Source organism: Triturus cristatus, chromosome 11 (assembly GCF_964204655.1).
Source record: "Triturus cristatus chromosome 11, aTriCri1.1, whole genome shotgun sequence".
Classification (NCBI taxonomy): domain Eukaryota; kingdom Metazoa; phylum Chordata; class Amphibia; order Caudata; family Salamandridae; genus Triturus; species Triturus cristatus.
This window is the reverse complement of record NC_140594.1, coordinates 466,291,249-466,304,824: the sequence shown is the minus strand read 5'-3', so window position 1 is coordinate 466,304,824 and position 13,576 is coordinate 466,291,249.

Sequence of the window (13,576 nt, the reverse complement as noted above, 5' to 3'; positions counted from 1 at the left end):
CAGTTACTACAAAAAAACAGTGGTAATTTCAGCACCACACACAACCAACTAGTGGTATTGCAACACCATCCCTTAGAAAACAATATAGGTAGGGAATTAAAATAAAAGGCTATAGGAAATAATGTTGAATTAAAATAAAATATTTTTTGTTAAATAATACCTAAATAATTGTAATTATTTTATACATCACTTTTAATAATTATTAATGCATTTTGGTTTCTTTAGGTGGGAATTTACTTTTTAGTTTTGACCTAAAAAAAAGAATTTTAATTTAATCTAATATATTTTTATTAATTTAAGATTTATTAATAGTGCTTAGCATTTCTTTTTACATTGTTCGACATTTAAAATAAAAATATAAAATTAATTTACTTTAATATTTAATTTAAAATATTTAATTATTATCAAGGTAAATAATTGTTTAACATTTTCCCTACACTGTTCCATATGAAAACTCCAAAAGTCGGGGTGGAGCTCTCTGCATGGTTAAGTATAAGGCAAAAATAAACCGTTAATTTACCTAAAAAATACATATATATTTATTTTAAATGTAGATCAAAATAAATATAAAATAATACTACAGAACTGTTAACCTAATTTTCAAATATAGCTTTAAGAAATGGAAATTAAAGGAGGAGTCTTATAAATGGGGATCTATAGTTGACAATGGCTTGCACCCTTTCCAAGTAGCGACCCTTACTTGTAGCCAGGGTAAGGGAGTGACACACCCTAGATAACCCCTGCTCACCCCCTTGGTAGCTTGGCACAAGCAGTGGGGCCCATCTCAGAGGCAATGCGTAAAGTATTTGTACATAACTCACACAGTAACACAGTGAAAACACTACAAATGGACACCAACCAGTTTTGAAAAAAATGTCATCTTTACCTGCACCAAACAAGACAGAAACAACAAAAATCCAACCTACAGAACTCAAGATATCACTTTTTCAAGGTTTTAAGCAATTCTGTCTATAGAATGCGGTGTTTTTACACAAAGTACCTTAGATGCGTCTAAATCCACGAGGAAAAACAGCTACGGAGGACGGAAATGTCAGAAAACACTGCGATGCGTCAATTAAAAGTCCATGGGGGGGACAATGCGTCAGTTCTGCAGGACGCAGGAGAAGTGTTGTGTTGAATCCAGACTGCAAGGGGAAGCAATGCATTGAAATCCAAGACGGTTCTGGTCTGTGAGTGATGCAGAGGAAACCTTGCCACACAGGTGCGTTGCGTGGAAATTCAGTTGCGCTGGAGGTCGATGAGGCAGCAGCAAACAGTGGACTGCATCCATAACTTCAGCCGCAGTCCCACGATGTGTCGATTCTTTCAGCCACACAGCAGGGCCTGTGTCGGAGTCAGTGTGGGGGTCTCAGTCTTTGGAGGCACAGTGCGATGAACTCTGGCTGCAGTGGTGTTTCTGGCTGATTAGTCCAGCATTTAAATGTTCCAAAGCCCCTTTTTGCGTTCCGCAAAGGGAAAAACATACGCCAACACCTAGTGAAGGCCTTACGCACAACAACCCAAGAAAGGCCTTAAAAGTATGTTAGGCCTCCCAGCTCTGGTAGGGCATTTCAGATGCAATAATTGCGCTGCATGCCCACAGATGAATGATTCTAAATTCATTATGCTAAATAACAAAAAACACACACAATCATGTTTTTCGAAGTGTAAACCCAAAAAACTTAGTTTATTTTATTGTCTCACATGCCCATGTGGTAAGTCTTACATTGGGCAAACTACACAAGCAGGGGAAATGCGGGTGTTCCAACACAAATGCGTGTTTTTTGCTGTGTGCTGTCAGGGTCACCTCTGAATGTATCACTGAAGAAAAACTTTAAAAAAAATAAGTACGCTACACAGTATGATGTTACATCACCAACAAAATAAGTATGCAAGAATATTAATTTCTTGTTAGTGGAGTGGTGATAAGAAATGCATAGCGCTATTGCGATATTGCCACAGTTATCTGAACTGGATCACGGAACACACGACAGCCCCGGTGCACTGTGCTTGTTGCCATCATGAACATTTCGAGTTTCCAAAATCTCAATGATTTAATTTTTTTTCAAACCGAAATCAGAGTGTCCATGGAGGAGGAGATGAAGAGCTGAGAGGAAGAGGTGGAGCCACACATTTCGGCCGTTACTGCTGTTGCTCCCAAGGGCCGCCGCCACTGCCCCTGCTGCTCGCGGTCCGCAGTCCGCGGCTTGACGCGCATTGACTGCCTGCTGTTTGTTTTGCTCCGAGGCTGGACTGCTCTGTATCCCGGAGTGCCTGCCGCCCGGAGTGCCTGCCGCCGCCGCAGCTCGGCTTGACTGTTTGCTGGTTGCTCTGTGCTCCATGCTTGTTCTGTGGCAGGGCTGCCGGATTGCCGAACAACTCTGTATCCCAGTGTGCTACGCTGCCAGAGCCCTGCTTATTCCACCAAAGATACTGCTTTTTCCTGCTTGTTCCATCAAAGATCCGCCGCTTAAGACTAAAGACCAAAGACCCTAAGACTCGCCGCCTCCTGGCACTTCTTGCTGCCTTCCGCTGCCCCCTACGTGGTGCCTCTGCTTTTGCCGGCTCCGGTCCAGTTCCGGTCCAGCTCTGATCCGGATCCACTGGTACATCGATACTGGACCCCTGCGACCTGCCGTGTGCCGGTGACGGCGGGGTAGGCAAAAATTGGGGAGTCGCGGAGGTGAGAGCTGAAGGGGGGGTTCGCACCTGGTGTGCTTGGCAGAAACCTGCAGCGTGGGGATTGTGAGACCTGTGGAATTGTGGTCCTGTGGGACTTGTTGGCTGACATCTGGGGGCTTGTAGCTAAGGGAGACTAAGTGGCCAGCCTCATCCTGTCTGCAGGCTGCCCCCCTGCTGGCCCCCTGCTGGTTCACCTGCTTGTAAAACCGGGACCTCGCTGGGCCCTCGCTGTGTGTGGGAGTTTTTGGCCTCTGTCTTGATTTTGACCTTTGATTACCTTAAGTTCACGTCCTCTGCCTCATCCCTGTTGCTTATTAGGGACTGGTTGCACTCCTGAGGCGGAAGCCGGGAGCACGCTGAAAAGCACGATTTTCTAAAAATTGCTTTTAATACTTGTGTGTTTATTTTAAAAACTTACTTCTTCTCCTGAGTACTTCCCACCCTTTGTCACCGATCTCCTTAGTCCCAAGCAGCCGATCTGAACGCTGCCACGGGGTGGAGATAGAACGACCGCCATTGCGCCGAAAGCCCGCAGGCCACGCCTACAAACGTGAGGCCACGCCCCCCTGCACTGCTACAAAAGGCGCGCTGACGCCAGACATCACTAAGAGACATTGCACTCCTGAGGCGGAAGCCGGGAGCATGCTGAAAAGCGCGATTTTCTAAAAATTGCTTTTAATACTTGTGTGTTTATTTAAAAAAAAAACTAACTTCTTCTCCTGAGCACTTCCCACCCTTTGTCACCGATCTCCTCAGTCCCGAGCAGCCGATCTGAACGCTGCCACGGGGTGGAGATAGAACGATCGCCATTGCACCGAAAGCCCGCAGGCCACGCCCACAAACGTGAGGCCACGCCCCCCTACACCGCATTAAAAATGTGCCTCCCCAGGACGCGCAACGGACGCGCGCAGCGGGCACGCCGGCAGCGCACCGAAGGCGCGCCAAAGGCAAGCCCGTCTGCGCCCGTCTGCGACCGACAGGGACCAAGGGCCATCCCCCCTGGTATCTCCACCAGAACCCAATATAGCATTAGTGACCTCCTCAAACTCAAACCTCCCAAGGAAGCCCGCTGTCACCACCTCCACCATCCCCTGTCCCTTCCTACCTCCTGCCCTCATTGTAACTCTAGTCTCAAGTTGTACCGACATACCCCGGAGCAACAAAGTTTCACCATACTACTCCTAAACTGTAGATCACTGCCTAAACATAGCGCAGAAATCTTTCTACTAATTGACGAGAAAAAACCCGACGCTGTCTTACTAACTGAGACCTGGTTAACTCCTGACTGCGACCCAGATGTAATCCAAGCACTCCCTCCCGGCTATCAGATCGCCCGTAGAGACCGTACTCGGCGACAAGGAGGAGGGATCGCTGTCATACACAAATCCGCAATTCAGTGTCACCACACACCGGATCCAATCCCGGACTGTGAAAGTATGTCCTTCTGCCTGAAATTCACTCCTAATGATAGCCTAACAGGTATACTCATATACCGCCCCCCAGGACCTCTGAACAACTTTCACTTGGCACTTCCCTCGCAAGCAGCGATTTCCGCCATGTCCTCCGCCAACTTCACTATACTTGGCGACCTTAACCTGCACTTTGAGGACCGGTCTGATAACACTACTAATGAGCTAGTCTCAAGCCTAGCCGCCATCCAGCTAGAGCAACTAATTAAAAACCCCACCCACAACAAAGGTCATCTGCTAGACCCTGTTTTCAGTAACTGTCCCAACCTCTCAGTAGGGTCCATCACTCAGCTCCCGTGGACAGACCACTTTCTCATCCCACTCACCTGATTCACCCATAAACCCACCCTTAAAATCCCCACCTCACGCACAAAGAGGAACTGGTCAAAAATCCCTCTAGAGCAATGGGGCAACCAACTTACGGCCACGAAACCCTCATTTACTCAAGATCCCCTACTGGATAGTGGGCTCTTTAATGAATGGATCGAGGTTTCCCTTGACACCGTTCTTCCCGCCAGAATAACAGTACTAAAAGGAGCCCAGGAAACTGCTCCCTGGTACTCAGAAGAACTAAGGGAACTCAAACGTCAGTGTAGAAGGATGGAAAGGAAATGGCGCCTTGAATACTCCACCACTGACAAAGCCAGATACAAGGAAACCATAAAAGCATACAAACTTGGGATCACTAAAGCCCAATCCACCTATTACAGTGGAAAAATTATTTCCGCCAGATCCAAGCCCAAAGAAATCTACCAAATCGTCAAAACCCTCTCCAAAATCTCCCCCCCTTCAGTGCCGGCCGATAACCCTATCGGCCGATGCAATGATCTAGCCGATTTCTTCCACCAAAAAATCAACAAAATCACCACCTCCGCATCCGACCCAATCATCAATGAGCCCCAGCTCTCAATAGATACTAACCCTCTGCGTCTAGCAACCATGAGTGACATCCCACCGTTAGACCTGGAATCGCTTCTAATTCTTGCACTTCAAGTAAAATCTGGGGTCCCTCTGACCCAGCACCCCCCCTCACGATGACCATGGCTAGCCAAACAATTTTCCCCACCCTTTTAGAGCTACTGAACTGCTCCTTGGAAAAGGGAATAGTACCCCCCATATGGAAAAAGGCCATGGTAAAAGCACTTTTAAAAAAACCCAACCTCAACGTGAACGATTCTAACAACTATCGTCCCATTTCTGTTACCCTGGGCAAGTAAAATACTGGAAAAGTATTTTAATCACCACCTAACCAAACACCTCGAAGAAAATCTCCTATTGGATGTCACCCAAACAGGATTCCGCCCAAAACATGGCACAGAAACAGCTCTCCTAGAAGAATCAAGAAGGATCCTGGATCGAGGGGGATCAGTGGCAGTGGTCCTCCTCGACCTCAGCGCCGCATTCGACACGGTATGCCACAAAACTCTATTGCATCGACTTTTCGATCTTGGAGTCTCTGGAAATGCTCTTGCATGGTTAAGATCCTTCCTGAGTGGAAGAACCTTCCAGGTCTTCGATGGCGACTCCTGCTCCACCAGCAAACCTCTGAGCTGCGGGGTGCCACAGGGCTCCTCCCTGAGCCCCACGCTGTTTAATGTCTACATGAGACCGCTGGCTGGGATCGTTCGTCAATATGGTATCAAGATCATATCATATGCGGACGATACCCAGCTCGTGGTCTCCCTGGCACAGAAGAACAGCAGGCTCCCACAAGTCAACATGGCATCCTGCATGGAAGAGATAAAAAGCTGGATGACGGCATCCTCTCTAAAACTGAATGGGGACAAAACCTAGATCCTGCTCATCGGCCCCCCTTCCCCAACTACCATTGCACAGCTATGGCCCCCCAGTTTGGGCCCACCCCCATCTCCAAAGGAGGACATCAAGAGCTTAGGAGTCTGGCTTGATAAATCCCTGACTCTTAATACCCAGACTCTCTCCTCATTCCGCAAAAAACTAAAAACCCTCCTTTTCAGAAACTAAGCACCTCACCCCCTCCTCAGAGTATGTTGCCCTCTACTCAGCGCTTGGACGCCCTCGGGCAGCAGCCGCGCTATACAAATCACCTTTTCATTTCATTTCTTTTCACAAATCGAGAATATGTTGTAGGACACAGGGGGCACCATTAGTCCATTAGTCCAACATTTTGTACAATGTGATCACAATGAAAATGATATAAGCTGGTCAGTGCTCCTGGTGGTGAAATCAAATAACAAGGTGAGTCTGCAAATGAATTTAAATAGACTTGAGGCCCCCATGATCAAAAAATACCAGACAGCAACTAATGGCCTCAACGACCGCAATGAAACTTGGGCATTGATCTGATTAGAGAGCAACCGCACGATTTGATCCACAAATAGATGCTCTCTCCTGACATATATATATGTATCTGTTTTAGTTAAGAACATCTGGTACATTAAGATCTACTTAAGGTAGGAACTGGGTTCGCTGTATGTATGTAAACAACCAGTAGGAATTGTGACACACGTTTGTATTTTTATAATTATTTTTATATTTACTTTTTGGATATATAATAATCAATTGTAAGTCCAGATTACACAGGATGTTCTGGGTATTCAGGTTGAAGAAAAACCTCGGACATAATAGCCTCAGGCTTGGTGGCGGTATTTTGCATCAGAGATGTAAGCAGGTGATGGTTCCCTATTGTCTGATGTGTGATTGTTAGGGGTCACAGCAGCTCCGTTCGCGCTGGCAGGTGCTGAACGGAGAAACTACAGTTCCCGGCAGCCTCGACACGCCGCCGGACGTCAGGCGTCAATCACCGCGTCCCACGTGATGCGGAAGCGGCGATAAGGTGAGGCAACGGGAAGAGACGCTGCCGATTATTCCGAAGGATTTTGGTCCCCGCTGGCTACATTCTGGTCCCTGTGGTCGGGTAAGGGTGCCATTGGCACCACTCGTTCCTTGTGTAATTTGCCCCGGTGAGTTCCTTTGTTCAGCCTTATAACTGCGCCTGGAAATCCTTGCGAGGAAGAGGAGCACGCTGTGTATTCTTTGTCCACTCTCCTTAGAGCAGTACTCTCACGCACTTATTCGCTATGCTGGAGAAACATGGAAGCGAGCTCTGTGTGCGAAGTTAGTGCTGCTATGCTGTGAGATTGCGGTGTGATTTTCCCTACGTTGACAAACTCTTCCCTGACTCAGTAGCAGAGTTCATGCAAGGGAAAACACCTATAGAACCTATATGAAAGAGGGGACACCCTCAGTACCTCTTTCGCTTTTCTGCCATTACCCGAGGTATGAGTGATGTAACTCTACTGGAGATTTATCTGTTTGGGTCAGCTGCTGTTGGCAAACTATTACCTTGATCAGTGTGTGCCTAGATGAACTGCGTACCTGCTATTTTGACTATCGTAGTCAAACCACCTGTGTTTGTACTATACTTTCGTTTCCACAGGGGTGCCTGACAGAGCCAAGGTTTAAGTACTCATCCTCACGTAGGCTCAGACGGGTCACACTCTGCACCCCTGTTGGCTGGTCATCGTTATTTTTCTTTACAGGTTAGTAGGATAGAGGTACTGGAGGAGTAGGGGGAGAGATATAGAGAGTGGTGGGTGGTTCTGGTAATAACCCGTGTTCCTCTTTGTGTCTCCTACAGGTCTCCCTCCCTGCTGTCCCCTTCCTTTCCTTTCCCCGCTTAACCACCCTTTAGTCTGCGTATTATTGGTATCCAGACTTGGGGATGTTGAGAGGTGGACCCCTTAGAGCATCGATTTGATCCTGAGGATACGTTCAGGCCTGGGACAGTGATCTTTTTAAGTCACTTGTTGGATCATGGATTTCTGGGTGAGGCCGCCTTTTAGGTGTTTAATCTACCTTGCCCCCATATATATACTTTTTTCAGGAACATTGTTTTTTAGTTGGTTTTTATTTGATTTAATTTGTGTTGTGATTCGGCCTTAAGAATGTTCGGAGGAGTCTACTTCTTTTGCCCTCGCTGCGGAGTCATACTGACTACAAATACTTTATTATCTGGGGAATTGGGTCTCCAGTGTTACTCCATTTACAATTTTGGAGCGCAGTTTCAACCCCATTGATGGTCCCCCTTTGATTAGTTTGTGATTTTTCATCCCGCATACATAGATATTGTGGGGTTATTTTGCACCGAGCTCGATTGGATCTTTTTTCCATTAGGTCACCTTGACAACTGGCATAAACAATGCTGGTAGTCTTTTGTCCGTGTTTTTGCGTTTCGCATTACGTGGCTAACACGTGACCACGTAGACAGGGAGCTTCCTGTTTGTTCAAAAACGCCTCGAGATCCAGTAAGAGCAGCGTGTTGGAGCGTTGATGATTCCGGACTCGCGGAGCAGCTTTCCAATTGGCAACTGGACCGGAGGCGGTACTTTAGGTGAGAGCTGTACTACATAGACATATGTGAGGGCTGCTTTTGCAGTTGCCTGTTTAACATGCTGAGTAACCTGGTGCCATTTCGTTCTTCAGCAAGGATCTTTTGCAAAATAAGAGAAAGCGAGTATATACCAGGGTTGAACTTCAGAATTAAGATTACTTCACAGTTTTTGAGAGGTATGTAGGGGCTCTAGATTTTTGCTTATCTGATTTCACCATGTGTATCAACAACAGCTTGGACCAGGAGAAGGAGTGGATTTTTTATGGAGTGTGTTCTGTCATTATTAATCCACCATCTATAGGTGACTGAACCACGTCTCAGGGTTCATATTATCCTCCACAAGGAGGGGGACAGCGCTTTTAGAACACGCCCAAGAGCCAAAAGTGGTCTAGGCCACGTGAGTGTGCCATATGTGATATATATATACATATTTTTCTGCACCTTGATTTGATTTGACTATGGTCGCACCTGGGTGTGGTTAGTTGTGCATCATCTGTACTCTGTTTAGGCCTGTGTAGGTAAGCGTAGCTTTGCAGGTCTTTCATCACGGTGGTGTGTTCTCTCACACAGCGATTGTCTCGCAGGACCAGCATGCATGCCTCACCCACTTTAGTTGAATATATTTTTTTTATTGCACGTCCCTGGCCTAGGCCCAGCATATCCTGTATAATTGAGAGGACAGTTGCTTTAGTTTTGTATAAATATTTATCTTTGGATTTCTTTAGGTCGGTTCCTTTACCCTTGTCCTGAGAAGGCCCAGAAGAAATGGGGGCCAAAACGAGTTTTGATGGGAGGAGTATAATTGGAAACAAGATTTATTATTGTATTTCAAGGCACATTTGATAGATGTTTGCTGAGGTGTTGAAACCTCGTGTGCATAGAGGATTACCTTGCAGTGTATTGCCTAGATTAAATGTGTTAACACTGATTATTGTGAAAATAAGTAGGTATAGGCAACAAAGATTTTGTTTATGTTCATGTATTATATATGTTTATGATGTAATTGTCTATATATATGTATTTCTATGTTACAAAAAAAACTAAACTAATGACTGATTTTTTCAAAGAAAGTCCTTGTGGTATGTGTATTGTTTGAATTGGTTCTTCATAAATTAAAATGGGACAATGTACCATAGATAGGGTAATTTGATGTCCCCTATGATGAAGTGAAAGAAGAGATATTGGTACCTCCATTCCATTTTTTCTGTATAATATGTAGTTTCTGGCTGCCGGCAGGCACTGCGTCTATTTCTTCGGCTGCACGGAAGTGGTGTGCGGAAAATCTTCCTGCATGGCTGTGCTGTGTTGGAAAAACAGGTGCTGGAAGGACAAAGCTTCGATTTTAAAGTCTTTTGAAGCTGTTTGTAGCAGGAACAACCTCCCAGTGCCCAGAACTGGAATTGGCACCACTTGGCAGGTCAGAACGCCCAGCAGTGGATTTAAAGGATGCAGCAGGTGAAGCTTTGATGGCCTTAGACTTCTTAACAGGGGGCAAGCACACACAGGCCCTTTTTTTTTTACAGAGTTTTATATAGCGTGACCTTGACCCGGTTTTGGGTATCAGAGCGCTTTACAGAGCACCACTTGCGTTACATGAGGACACATTAATTTTTATTTAACTTAGGCCTGCACTCATAAGGGAGGTAACATAGTCCATATCACAGACTTGTATGCACTCACATTGCATGCAATAAATTAGCCCCTGCCAAACTATGGACTCCCAAGTGGGCCCAGCCTTCCGCCCCCTGGGACTCAGAAGAATTAAGGAAGCAAAAACATGCTTGTAAATGACTAGAACGAGCCTCGAGAAGAAGCTATAATAGCAGTGATAAAGAGATGTATAAGCTAAGCCTCACCCTCTATAAGGTATTACTATTTAAGACTAAAAGGACATTCTTTGCGGAGCAAATCACTTGAGCAAAATCCTCCTCGAAAGAACTCTTTAAAAAAATAACCAAATTCACTGCTCACAACATTTCCAAAAATCAGAGCAGTCCTGAACTATGTGAAAGCCTAGCCTCCTTCTTTCAGCAAAAGGTGGAAGCAATCTTCTCCTCATTTACGCTTACCCAGAAAGTGGATACTAGGGCATCAGCCAGGGTGGCATCCAGTGGATCCAAAGTAACATTGAAGCTAGATAGTTTCACGCCATTAGAGATACAAGACTCTATTAAACTCCTGGCCTCCATCCGATCAGGATCTCCTTTGGATCCGTGTCCAGCGTCCATGATCAAACAAATCCCAGAGATCATTAGTACTTCCCTTACTCCCCTGTTCAATGTCATTTTCAAATCTGGCCAGTTTTCCAAAAAATGGTAAACGGCATCTATTCTTCCTCTGCTCAAAAAACAAAATCTCGATCCCAAACACCCTAATAATTACAGACCTATCTCGCGCCTCCCCCTACCGGCAAAAATGATTGAAAAGGCCATGAATGCCCAACTTAGCCTGTTCCTTCAAATAAACAATATATTAGATCCAACAATTTATGGATTCAGAACAGAACACAGCACAGAGCTGGCCCTGATAAAATCTACAGAGGAAATAAGAGAGGCCTTGGACCAAGGAGGCAACGCGGTACTGATCATGCTGGATCTCTTGGCGGCCTTCGATACGGTTCATCATAGTGTTTTGAGGGACCATTTATCAGAGGGCGGGGTACAAGGCAATGCCTGTAACCTCTTGAAATCCTTCCTCACAGATATAACCCAAACGGTGGACCTAGATAAAGACAGTTCCAAACCTTTTTCCCTTCCTTGTGGGGCTGCCAAAGGATTTGTCCCTTAGCCCAACACTTTTTAATGTTTATGTGTCAACGTTGGCGGCCCCGATAAGATCATTTGGGTTCCAATTGACATCCTATGTGGACGACACGCAAATAGTGCTGTCTCTCCGGCATGGGCAAGAGACTGAAACAGGAAAAAGATTTCATGACTGTATGAAAGCCATCACAGGGTGGATGTACTCAAACTGCCTGAAATGTAACTCAGGCAAAACTGAGGTAATCATATTTGGGAACAACTTGAACCTCTGGACGCCCGACTGGTGGCCGGAAGAATTGGGAACTCTCCCCGTACCGACCAAGAAAGCGAAGAACCTGGGGGTTATAGTGGACATCAGACTCACTTTCGGGGGCCAGATAAGTGGGGTTGTCTCAGCGAGTTTCTTCCTCCTCAAAGTCATAAGGAAAATAGAGTTCTTTCTTCTGGAAGACAGTCTTAGTACAGTGGGCACGGCACTCATGTCTTGGCTAGACGATCTGCAACAGTCTTTATTTGAACATCCAAAAAAAACACCTAAACAGACTCCAAATGGTGCACAACCTGGTGGCCAGATTGTTGACGGGGACACCAAAGTTTGTCTTGGTTAAGAAAGAACTAAAGCAACTACACTGGCTCCCAGTTAAACAACGGACACAATTCAAAGCCCTCTGCATAGTCTTTAAGGCCTTCAAAGGAAGTGGGCTCTGATTATCTAAAACAACAGTTTCAATGTTATTTTCCCAGAAGGACCCTTTGTTCTACGGGAGCAAAAAAAGTGATAGTTCCCCCAGACAAAAAAGTGAACTGGGGTGGTGGGAGCTTTATCACATGTGCCTCAAAGGCCTGGAAAAATCTAACATTCCACCTCAGAAACTCAACCGAGTTCCTCCCTTTCAGGAAGGAGCTGAAAACTTGGTTATTTACTTTATAGTAACCTTACACCACAGCGACCAAATAGGCAGTGCTCAGCGCCAGGACACCCTAGGGTAACCGTTGCCCTTAATCAGTCAAATTAACATACCATACCATTGTACTTTCACATAAAATGTCACACATACGTAGGTATAGTGGTACACGTAAGTACACTATGCCCACTTGTATGCGTGATATTCAAGACCCATTTAATATAACTTAAGGTGGGTTTTTCACTTTTCACACTCTTTTACATTGATTCCTCCACATGAGGATACTTGCGTCAGTCAAAACTGACCCATCGTATCAGAATTTTTTGATGCATTCCTGTAGTTCTTTTGGGCCAGATGAGTTGTGGCATCCTACCTACTTATGAGTCAGAATTTCTGATGCATCCTTGGGAACTTGCACCATGTGGTCCTGCATTGTAAACACGGCACATACATAGAGTCATGAGGTGTTTTGGCAGAGGGGCAAGAAATTTTGATGCATCGCTGCCTTAATGCAGGGATGCATAATTTCTTTTAATTAAGGCCCTAAGATCGGGGAGGTTGGAATTGATGCGGCTGTCCTGCATCAGTATCAGTGTAATGTAGTCGGCCATGTGGCTGGTGCTGAGGGGCGTATTTCTGATCTTGAAGACTCCATATCCACACTCAAGGTGGAGATGTCTCACCTTACTACAACGGCCCATACTCTGGAACACCAAGCAGAAGAAGCTGAAAATCAGGCTTGACACAACAATCTCCCACTTGTGGGGTTTCCCGAGGGGGTTAAAAAGAAATTTCCTGTGGATTTTTTAAAGAGATGGATCCTGTTGTGGGTCCCTGAAGGTCACTTGACTGCCTGTTTTGCAGTGGAACGTGCCCATAGATTGCTGATGGCAGTGCCTCTGCATGGGTGTGCCCCCTCTGTGTCTGGTGATTGGGAAGGTCCTGTCCTGAAATGCAAAGACAGAGATGTGATCCTGTGCTTTGCTCATTAACTGGCCCCCAAGACCTTCCAGTCCTCCCAGATTCTAATTTTCCAAGACTATATTCGCCTTGTATAGTGCCAGCTCTGCTCTTCTGAAGCAGTCAAGCAAAAACTGATAGTGGTGGACTTACTGTATATGCTCCTGTTCCCTGCCCACCTTAAGGTTCTACATGCCTCCAAATTTGGCTTCTTTGACACAACTGAGGAGGCCTGGCAATGGGCAAAGAAGTCTAGGCCCCTGTGCACTAACTCGCACCCCCCTGGGAGGACCGCTCTTCCAATGGAGGCATTGATGGCAGAGCCCGGCGACACTCCCATGAGAGAAGGGGAGGCCCAGCTCAATGGGACAAACGGGCCGGGGATCCTGTGCCTCCACCGCTGAAAGAACTCCTAGTCCCTCTTGC